Here is a 12,286-nt window from a genome sequence, read left to right as displayed (position 1 = left end):
TTTAATATTTTGTTTAGCCTATTTTATTTTTTTATTGGGGATGCAAAAAAAGTAAAAAATTGCATAAATGTAAGTGTATATACATAAAAGTCAATAAGAAAAAGAAAGGCAAAATAATAATAATAATAAATAAATAAATAAATAAATAAAAATGCCTCGATGCGGACGACAATTGCGACCTCCGGAGGACGCAGTTTCCAAATGAGACACAGCCATTGTATCCTGTGGCTACATCATACAGCCATTCACCCTAAAACAAATAATGATTTAGACGTCTTTTTCTAGACCCAGCCAGACCTTAAAATGATGCAGCAAATACAATTCCTTTTCCTTCTTTAAACATTTACTAAATCACCATAATAAAGAATTGACTCTTTGAAAAGACTTTAAAAGATAAATATGTTCTGCATTCAGTATGTCAATATGTATTTATGCACAATAGCTTTATTTGTATTGTATTAGTTGGTTTGGTAGCTTAATTTCTCATTGTCTAATACACTTACTAAAATTAACGATTGTTTTACTATAGTAATATTGTAGTTTTATGCATGTAGTAACCTTTTAATTTTATTTTAAACTTGGTATTACTACAGTAAAATCCATAATATATTGTTCATAAACCTAATTATAGATAGTTTATGGTTGCCTTGCCACATTAATGGTGAAGTGTCATTTTTTCCATGTGAAAATACTTTCTCCCAGCATAATTTGTAACTAATAAGTAAGATAGGAGTAATGTAGAATAGCTAACTACCATAGGCCTACTGTGATTACGAATGTAATGCATGACTAACAGCAAAATAAATAAATAAATTAAAACTCGCTATGTGGCAGTCGTGGCACAGACAAATTTCAAGAGCAAGATGCCATTTCTTATGTTTATTCATGTTTTGACAGATCCAACAGGATCAAAGCAAATGCATTTAACCTTTTGAGAAATGTAAACAAAACAAAAAAATTCACTTGTAAAAAAAATATAACAAATTCTGTTTGCAGAGCAGCTACATTAAATAACATTTCAGCTTTCAGTCAATTTAGTGCCCTCATTATTTGTCAACCATCCTTAACATGACCGCATCAAAAGCGATGCTTTAAACGTAACAATTCACAACAGCTAAGACTTTAAGTTATCACTGAACCCATTGTGTACTGATGTTAAAAGGAAACCACAATTTCATTAATGAATAAATGTGCTTGTTAACAAGTTCCAGCAAAAGTTGCCACTAAGTGACATTCTGCACATAAAATTCAACACTTTAAAACAGTCTGCATTTGATCGGTGTTCAAGTTGAAGTAAACAAATAGCCACACCACAGGACAGAAAAACATCAAGGCACACACTCTTTCACATCCTAAATAATGCAACACTTTTAATGATAAATTAAAAATGCAAAGCAAGAAAGAGGCTAACAACAAAAATGGCACCAACACAAGTGTCCGATCACACACGCATGCACATAACGTCTTTTGAGGGCTAACAATTATTAGACAGTAAACAAATGGTGCAATAGGAAATGTGGGCATCATGTCCTCTTTAATGGGGGTAGGGCATTTAGAACTGCAGTAGCCCAACTGCACAGAAGATAAAGAGGTTAGACCAGCAGGTTCACAATGTGTACAAGATGAGGTGGGGATTAGGAGTTCTTCTCAGAATCCTGAGGGCATAAGCACATTCATGTCCCGGTGTTTGAGTTTGTGAGGTCGGGTCGTCTGTCTCTTCTCCTCCATGGTGGGAATCTCCATCTTGGGGGGAGCTTTGAAGTTGGAGGGGTCCTCGGACAGGCGGGTGGCCTGGGCCTTCATCACTTCCATTGGGGTTGGTTTCTGAGCACCCTTATAGGACTGCAGAGCAAAACCGCCTGTGGAACAAGGAGTGATGGTTCAGCCTGAGAGTCTAAGCACTACACAGTTTCGTGATGTAAAGTGAAGTGCAACATCTGATTTTTTAAAAACTAATTTTTGAACTTTAAACATTATTAAAAAATAAGCGTACGCATCAGAATAAAAAGCTATGCAGAGCTTTATACCATTCTATTGCATTGGAACTTGTGTCTGTCTGACAATTCTAGAACAGGTTTGTTCCCTGAATGGTTAGTAAACACAGATAGGGCTTTGGATTAACATGAGGAGGAGCTTTGGGATCTAAACAATAATGTAGAACAGGGCATAAATGATGTGTTACAAAAGATCACATTCCAGCTATTCCAGCTTTGGAATGCCAAAGTCCTTGAATGAACCAACCCTCTAAACAGTTTTATTAATAAGGGTCTATAAAAGCAATAAACCACTTGAGGCTGTGCATTAGTTATTTTAGTGTGCAAGGGATGTTCTTGTCTTCTAAAAAGTCTTACTGCTTTTATATATCGGCAGCAACAGCCGAATGCCCAATACATAGATAAACATATTAATAATAATAAAATAACAATTCTTAGCTCAATTTCCATGAAAAAACACTATCCCTTTGGTGCTGTAAAAATTAGGGCTGTTTTCAAAAGTACTGGAATTTTGATACACCAAAAAGCAGATAAATGCAGCATAAACGTAATCCATCAGACCGAAGTGGTTAAATCTATATATTCAGAAACGGTATGATGTGTGTGAGAAACAGATCAATATGCAAGTCCTTTTTTACTACCTCCCTGCCCAGTAGGTGTGATATATAAATGAAGAATGCGAATCACAAAAAACAAAAGAAGAATGTGAAAGTGGAGATTGATAGTAAAATAGTACTTCAATCTTGATCTGTTCCTCACCCACACCTATCATATCACTTCAGAAGATATGGATGTAAACACTGGAGTCATATGTATTACTTTTATGCTCCCTTTATGTGCTTTTTGGAGCTTACAATTTTTGGTACCCATTCACATGCATTGTGGGGACCAACAGAGCTGAGATATTATCATGTGTTTGGAAAATTGTTTTTTTTGTTTTGTTTGGTGACGCTAATGGTGTCATGAGAGTAAAAAGCACTTTAGCTTTAATAGAATTCAACTGATATGATAATAATAATAATAATAATAATAATAATAATAATGGTAACATGGGCATCATTTGTGTAAATTACACTACTTATTTGTATGATTCTTTGCAACATACTGTACATTGTTAAAATAGATTATTTGAACTTATAGGGATAGTTTACCCAAAAATGAAAATTCTCTCATCATTTACTCGCCCTCATGCCATCCCAGATGTGTATGACTTTGTCTTTTGCAGAACATAAATTAAGATATTTAGAAGAATATTTCAGCTCTGTAGGACCTCACAATGCAAGTGAATGGGTGCCAAAATGTTGAAACTCCAAAACCCACATAAAGGAAGCATAAAAGTAATTTATAGGATTACAGTGGTTAAATGAATGTGTTCAGACAAGAAATTATAGGTGTGGGTGAGAAACATTAATATTAAAGTACATTTTTTTGTCATAAATTCTCCTCTCTGCCCATTAAGGGGCGATTTGCAAGGAGGATGTGAAATAGTATGAAAAGATGTTTCAAGTGCTTAATTACAATTAAAAGAAAATCAGAGTTTAAAATGTGTCTGTTCACCAATTCACACACACACACACACACACACACACACACACACACACACACACACACACACCTGTTAAGGCTAGATCTGTACCTGGATCAGTGGTGGACTTGCTGACTTGAGGGCGAGGTCCAAAAACACTCCAGCACTCAACAGCTCCATCACCTGTTGCCAGGTCTATACTGGAGCTGTTGCTCATTTCAGATCCTGCGAGGGAGGCAGTAGAGCCTTGACTGTTGAACCAGCCCCTGTCTCACACACACACAAAGAAAAATCCCACCTCACGTCAGCTTAAATGATGCATTGATGAATATAACACAAATGTCACTGTCAAGCTGTTGACTTCATCATTACCTGCGTTTCTGTTTAGGTGATGACTGAGGGGTCCCGGAGGGTGTTGACTGACCAGAGGAGAGCTGTTTCTCTTCCTTGACATCCACACTTTGCACCTGAAGTTTCTAAAACATCCCAAGCACACAGTTTACAATTCTAAAATTAGGAAAACTATGATTGGTTGAACTTCAGACAGAAACAAAAAGGTGTTTCCCTCCAGTGAATTGTTTTCACTCTAGAAACAATTAAATTTTTTCAAGTAATAGTTCACACAAACATGACAATTCTATCACCATTTACTCACCCTCATGTTGTTCCAAACCCATTTGACATTTTCTTCTTCGGAACACAAAAGGAAATAATTTATTGAATGTCCTGGCTGAATTTAATACAATGGCAGTACTAAGTGACTTGGTGTGTATTGTCTGCCATTGTACTGAATTCAGCAAAAAGTATATTCATTAAATTATTTCCTTTTGTGTTCCACAGAAGAAAGAAAATCATATGGGTTTGGAATGATATGAAGATGTGTAAAAGACATCTTTTTAATATTTTGGGTACACTGTTTCTTTAAGATGATAATGCTGAGTGAAGCAATTATGTTTGTGCAATTCTTAAAGTTTGGAATTAAAGTTGTGATTGCATGGAATATAAGACCATTTAAACATGTTGCCATTTGAAGTCTGCCTACATGCATTGACTCTGCCAAACGATGGTAACGGGCCTCCTCAGCAGTCAAACCTTTGTGTGGAGTATAGCCTGTATCTGTCAGTCCCACCTGCTTTTCGAACTTGAGTATGCTCTCCTGGGTCTGCTCTACAACACAAATCAACAGCTCAAATTACGATGACCTCCACAAAAACAGCATTTCACACCGTCAAATATGGTCAATGAGGCAGAGTCTTCATAAAGTTCTTACTGATGATGAGGGAGTTCATGACAGACGAGGCTTTGGCTTTCACAACAGGAACTGGAGGTTTAAAGGATTCAAAGTTTTTTTTTACCCCTCCTTCTGATACATCCTCCTACACATATACAGGGGATACCAGAGAAAATGTTGGCACTAGGCTACCAAATCAAATTGGATTGTACTATATTTTTTCTCAATCGTGTTAGGTCAGGCAAAAAGTGAGATAAACACTAGCAGAAATTGCATATTGAAATACGTCTACTGCAGCCGTCAAAGAGTCAAGAGTTTCTTTATGGAAAGAAAATTTACTTCTGGACACTCAGTTTGTGCGTTCCCACAGGCGAATCATAATACAAACACACCTCAGCCAATAGTGTAAACTTCCTCTCAGGGATAACAGGTTTCTTCCACAGGTTGTTAATATTAATGTTGGAGGCGGAGACATAGGCCTCTCAAGATTATCGTCATAGCTGAGAGCTCGGCGGGTCATCGCAATAGGGATGGACATCCCTCCAAGGAGACCCTCGGTGATGCATGAACCTGCTTCCAGGGCTGAGGTAAAACAGCACAGCATTGTGTCAACAACATCTGCTCAGACAGACTCAGACTACTGCATTTAAAAAGAGGAACAGACATTAAAATAGACTAATTATGATTAAAATAATTCAAAACATAATGTTCAATTGGTATAAACATTTGACAGGTATCATAAAAGTTAATTTTCTGCATTGCAAAGTGGCAAAGAAACTGGCCTTTCTACTTTACCTGGAAGGTCTCCAGGTCTAGACACCATGGTTACTGAATGAAGTGTTTGAGTTAGACCAAAATTAAAGGCTGGTTAACCCAATCAGATGAGAGACTGGATAAAATCTGTAGAGGGAATCAAGAGGAATAAGTGACAATTTAACCAAGCAATATTTCAGACAAGGGGCAACGAATCAACCATCAGTCTCTGTTTAATCATTAATGAGACATAGTTCTGCAATCCTTCAATACAGCATTGAATCCTCTACGTTGGTTTGAGCACATGGTCACAAACCACCAGTACCATAGAATGAATGGCCTAGATACAATTATCTGCTATATTATTATGCATTCTGGTACAACTTAAGACTTATTTATAATGTTTCCAAAGTGGTGGCCACTATCTAACCATATGTTCAGAAGTCAGTGTTAGTATTCTTTAGGAAGTATTGCATTGCAAAGTGCAATGACAGTAGAAAATGGGCAAACTTTAATACCATTTAAATATAATAATATTCATACAATGTGTATTTAATTGTTTATGGACTGGCCCCATTCAATGGCATAGTGGCATTGTAAGTGCCTTAATGTAACAATGCAATTTTTTTTTTTAAATAAACAAGGGATTATTTAAATTGTAAAAATATATATTGGAGTAATCAACACTGTGCCACAAATGATGTCAATTGAGCTTAACTTGTATTGAACCAGGAGCATTCCTTTAAAGGTATTCTGGGTGGTTGTTTATTGGCCCTAAAGCAAAAGAGCCCACCCCAGGACTCTATGATAATGGTCCTTAGGTATGGCTCAGGGCCCTCATTTCAATGTAAGTCATAGGGATTTTTTTCACTTGTTTTATCCGTTTCACCAGGCAAAAAGTTGTAAGTCGGTTTGTTTATCAAATTATCATTACCACACATCACCTCAAAAAGCAGAACAATTTGCAGTATCACTCATATCCTTAGCACAAATGGATTAGGTGTTGTAATAGTAATTTAAGCACCACTTAGCAATTTTGAATATGAAAATTCTCTTATCATTTACACACCCTCACGCCATCCCAAATGTGTGACTTTCTTTCCTCTGCTGAACATAAATGACGATATTTAGAAAAACATCTCAGCCCCAAAAAGCACAAAAAGGCAGCATTAAATGAATCCATACAACTCCAGTGGTTAAATCCATATCTTCAGCAGCAATATAATAGGAGTGGGTGCAAAAATGTTGAATAACAAAGTCCTTTTTACCACAAATCTACCCTTTCACCAGTCCTCCAATGCGTATTCACGAGAGAATAGAGTTCTTCTTTTTTTAAGCGATTCACATTTGTGTATATCTCCATCTTCTGAGCATGGAGGAGAAAAACAAAAATGGAAGCATAAAGAAAAGGAAAATAATACATCATATTTGCGCAATAGCCCAGTAGTTGTCGATTTGCATGAAGAATGCAAATAAAAAAAAAAAAGAAAGAAAAGGAACTCTCGTGAACGTGCATAGGAGGGCTGTTTGAAAGTAGATTTATAGTAAAATAAAAAAATAAACAGCTTAATCATTGATCTGTTTCATAGCCACACCAATCATATCTCTTCTGAAGATATGGACTGGACTGGAGTCGTATTGATTACTTTTAAGCTGCCTTTATGTGCTTTTTGGAACTTAAGACCACAATTCACTTGCATTGAATGGATCAACAGAGGTGTAACATTTTTCAAAAAAGCTTCTTTGTGTTTTGCAGAAGAAAGAAATTGATGTACATCTAGGATGGGATGAGGGTGAGAAAATGATACAAGAATTTTCATTTGTAATTTTTTTCAACTATTCGTTAAGAAAAACAGGCTTGATGAGAATCCACAGTCAGTGTCATTTCAGCATCACAATGATTTAATTTGCCATGTATTTGTTTTGTTTTTCCTTCACAAACTTAACATTACTTACCAGTGAAGGGTGATTGAGGTGCCGGAAACTGACCTTCACAAACTGAAGATTGCTCACTGAGCATTGCGGGACACCAGGAAAAACACAGTCAGTAAGAAACGAGCTGAAGAAGAAACAAAACATGGAACTGTTATGACTGAGGTCAAAATAAACAAGCAGACTCAGAAGATAAATATCAGACTCTTAGCCACTTTGAAAAATGAAGAGGAAGAAACACTGCACAATTTTACATTGGACATTTTGGCAGGCAAAGTTAGGGAGTGTCTCTAAAGTGTGAAATGGACAAAGGCTGGTGAAAAACAGATTACTCAGTGGCTATAAAACTTGGATGTAACTTGATATTATCAAATAAGTCAAGAAGAAATATCTGGTACAAAAAAACAAGATTTTAAAGCCATAAATGGTTTATTCACTAGGACATGTAATGATGTTACAACAATGTAATGTAACTGAAATTGCATTTAATTATAGCTAACAGAAATAGATGAACATCAAACCTCATGTAGCAGATGTATACACAACACATTTTCACCTTACATGGCTTTTGTTTTGGAATAGTAACTTTTATAAATTATGATTCAAAAATAAAACCTGTGTGTGACCTGATGATGTCAGACCACCTGTTATATATTTACAAACACCTAAAGCACATCAGTGATGTCACACCACATTTAATGCTTTCACAAACACATCCTAACCATAATAATAACAACAACAATGAAATAAAAATCCTTCCCATCTTTCTTTTTTTTTTATATCCTCATTTGGACTTGATGCATAACATTTTGTACTATTACTTGTCTACGTCACACTTATTAGGCCCTTATATGAATTTAAATAGTAGCACTGACAACACTCACAATGGTAAAAACAGCCTATTACAGTAACAACCTGTTTTACTTTGAATAACTCATTACTTACCTATGCACTTACACACTAATAAAGTCATAACACTTGAATTGTTACAGCTGTAATTGCAGTGCACTCACATGCCATAGAAAAGAGAGAAAGGAAATCATCTTGGTTATGCATGTAACCTCTGTTCCCTGATGAACAAAGATGAAGGGATCGAGACATTGCATCCCTGACACTAAGGGAAATTCCATTCCCAATGACCTATTTGAAGCCCTTTGTACAACAATGGCAATTGTTGGCAATGGTGTTTCAGCCCCGTCCCTTTAGGCGAACAGTTGGCCAATATAAACAGGTGCGAAACCACCACTTGCTCCGAATTCTTTTGACTGAGAGACAAGGAGTACAATGCTCGCACCTCGAAGCTCTGGGTCAGTAGTGCAGCCAGCTTATGCAATGTCTCATTCACTTCATCTCAGGGAACCGAGGTTACATGTGCAATCGAGACATTCACTTTCGATTATGGCCTCTCAAAATTGTGACGCTGATGCTATGGCCAGGAATTTATATAGATTTGAAAATATCATAAATTCATAAAAGATACGCAAAATCATATTTCCAAAATACAAGTAGTGTTAGATGTGTGTCAGGTATATGTGAATGCATTACAGGTGGTCTGACATCACTAGGTCACATGAACAGGAAGTTATATGGATTTGAAAGTTTCAGAAATTCATAAACAAATCCACAAAATCAAGTCATGTGTTTGTAAATATATTACAGGTGGTGTGACATCATCAGGTGAAATGAACATGTTAAATTGATTTTAGTATTTTATAAATAAAGAGATTGCTTGTGTTTATTATTTATAAATAAATAAAACTGTGTAAGCTATGTAGCAGGTGTGTATAAATACATTGCAGGTGATGTGAGATCTTTAGTAAAAAAAAAGCCATAAAGTTAAATATATTTATTTCATTAAAGCATTCAGTTTACATTAAATAGTTATAACAGGTATAAATCAAAAGAAAATGTTAAATGATCTAAATTTTACTTGATTTGTTTACCAACATAAACAGTGCACATGTTTAAAAAGAACCACTTTTTTACGTAGTCATTGAATGATCAATCTCTTACATATTTGTGCGTTTTGTACTTTTGAGACACTCCCTAACTTTGATTGCCCTAGTTGGGATCGCTATTTTGCACTTTTCACGCTTAAAACGATTACATGTATCGAATAACATCATCATTGCTTTTGCTATTATGATTTACATCTGTACGAGACACAGCATGAACCGCCACTATTTCTCAATAATCGAATGTCTAACGAATATCCAACATAAAAACGAATCTAGTTAAACAATTTTGACCAAGTCTATTTAATAAAAGAGTTTACCATAATCAATTATGACAACCCAAAAAAAAAAAATAAATAAAAATAAAATATGACTAAAGACGATACAAGGATACAGCAGGGTCAATGAACATTTCATCATACCATATAATTCAGACCTGTAGGCTAATGCAGCTGAACAAGGTCTGTTAGTACTGCATAATGCATTAGTGAGGAGTAGCAGCGCGGATGATGTTATATAATGCTGCTCAACTGCACAGCACTGAACTTCGCTGCATAAAATGGTAACACAATACAGCTAATAGTAATTACCTCTTACGTATTTTACCAAACGTTATTACGGTCAGATTTGGACAACAAAAGATTAATAATGACCAGCTGACCGAATACAATACCTCAATCGTGTCAAATACGGCGTTGAATTATATGTAAATAAGCTCACTGGCTATTCAATCCAGTTTCTACGACTTAGAACCGGTTTGAGTGTAGCACTCGCGATTTTTGTGCAGTTTGTACCTGTTGAAGTGTTCCTCTACATCAGCTAACAGTCCTGAAGATGTATTAAGGGTAGCTGTAACCGAACGGTTAAATTCCACATCGAAGATGTTTCAGAAGAGTTTGCTTGTGTGTCTGCCATAACTTCCAAAAATCGGCAGATGGCAGCAGTCAATAAGAGCCGGAAGTACCTGCAAAAGTAAACTCCAGTCACTGCCTACTTTTTCTAGAAACCATTTTGTATTCGGAATGTTGTTCTATGACAATTTTTTTTTGACATTTTCAGTAACGTAATGTTGATTCTGGGTAAATTGTATATCCATAAATGTAAGTTTATGAAGACAAAACCTTATTTCTCTGTATTTAGAAGTGATTTTCTTTGTAGCTATTTTCCATCACTAAAATGTATGGAGTAAACAGGCCTTTAAACTTATTAAGGATATTAAGAGACTTTGGTTTACTGGAAGATGAATGAAAAGACCCCTCTTTGTACATTATTATTATTTTTTCAATGTATTCGTGTGCCTTGCTTTAAGTTTTTTTTTTTTTTTTTTACACTTTCGAATGCCATTATAAATGTATATTTTGTTTATGTTCAATACAAAAAATAAATAAAATAAAACTGCCAAAATATTCCGAAGTGGGAGGGGCTGTCGTTGTTAGCAGCCAATCATTCGCATGCTTGAGGGGAAAACGTTTTTTCCTCCTTCATAATAAACGCACCAATGTTATATTTGCTAATAGCGCTACTAAAAAGGCAAAACTGAACATGTTTTAAAATAAAACCAGCCTTCTGTAATGTCATCTTTGGTTTACTATTAGGGAGCAGCTAGAAACAAGCTACTATGTTCCAAAAGCATCCACAGCTACCAGTTAAACCGGATTTAATCGCAGCATTCAGCGTATTGGTGGCACTAATCAACTGGCAAACACACCCAGGTAATTATATAATTAAAAATAAATAGTTGCAGATGAACACTTTGTACTGCAAAAATAAACCCAGACCGTTTTTGAAAGTCTGCTTATGTTTTTGTCTTAATGTACATTATTTAATATGTAGATCACTGTGCCTGTTATATTCTCATGGTTTTAAAAATAGCAGCAAGGTCCAGCAATTCGTTTGCACTGAGCTCCTAGAAAATCCCTGAAACAAATTGCAGAACAACACTGCTAATTTTATTGCAAGTAACAAAGTATTGCAATTATTTCAATAAAGACCGACTGTATTCTTTTGTATTTTATTATGCATCATATTTTATAATATACCTGTTATTCTTAATGTACATTATTCACATGTATTTATATCACTGTAGCTTGTTATATGATTAAAAGAGAAAATGTATTCAGGTGTCCATTTGTAATATACTCATAGCAAAATACATGTAAGTAAATATCCAACAGCACTCTTTACTCATCTCACTCGCACACGAAATAAACAGATTATATGCTCCTCAAAATACATCAACATTATGGAAAGAACATAATGAAAGAGGTATACCAAATTATTTAAATAAATGCTTTTAAGCGTTCATTATATTAATTTCTAACAGCTGAATGTGCGGACAAGAGACTTGTATACATCACCGCAAAATCGCCGCCTACTGTAGGCCTAATCCAAATGAGTGAAATAGATTTTAGTTTATTATTTTATGGACTCTGTGTGAAAAGAGCTTCAATCAGAGGTTCTTCTCATAAAATCGTCACGGATTTAGTATGAACAGGCCTTTAGTAGCTTAAACTGTGAATATTAATTGGTCTGTGGTTTTTAGACCTCTTTCACTTTGCCCCACTCATCAATCAACACTTTTATTTTAAATAAAATACCTCAATTTAAAATCATTCTATTTTATCATAGAAATTTTGAATATTTGGCAAAACTGTACATCATACTCAAATCTGAAGTCAGATTTTGATGCTGACACTTAAAAAAAGTAAATAATAAAAAAATCCAGTTTAACCAGCATGCAATTTCCATGCAGGTCTTAGCTGGTTAATGCTGGTTAGTGCTTGTATGGTGCTGGTCTAGCTGATGGACCAGCATAGCCATACTTTTCATCAGCAAAACCCAGCTGGTAAAGTTGGTTGACCAGGATGGTCTTTCAGTTGAAGCTGGTTTAGCTAAT

The 12,286-nt window shown here is 35.4% G+C and overlaps 1 pseudogene; it reads right to left on the bottom strand.

Annotated features, from left to right (window-relative positions):
• Positions 1–878: 878 nt before the first annotated feature.
• Positions 879–10,312, bottom strand: LOC127625375 (putative monooxygenase p33MONOX; annotated as a pseudogene).
• Between the last annotated feature and the right edge of the window lie 1,974 nt (positions 10,313–12,286).

Source organism: Xyrauchen texanus, chromosome 31 (genome assembly GCF_025860055.1).
Source record: "Xyrauchen texanus isolate HMW12.3.18 chromosome 31, RBS_HiC_50CHRs, whole genome shotgun sequence".
NCBI classification, from domain to species: domain Eukaryota; kingdom Metazoa; phylum Chordata; class Actinopteri; order Cypriniformes; family Catostomidae; genus Xyrauchen; species Xyrauchen texanus.
This window is presented reverse-complemented; position numbering and strand designations above follow the sequence as displayed.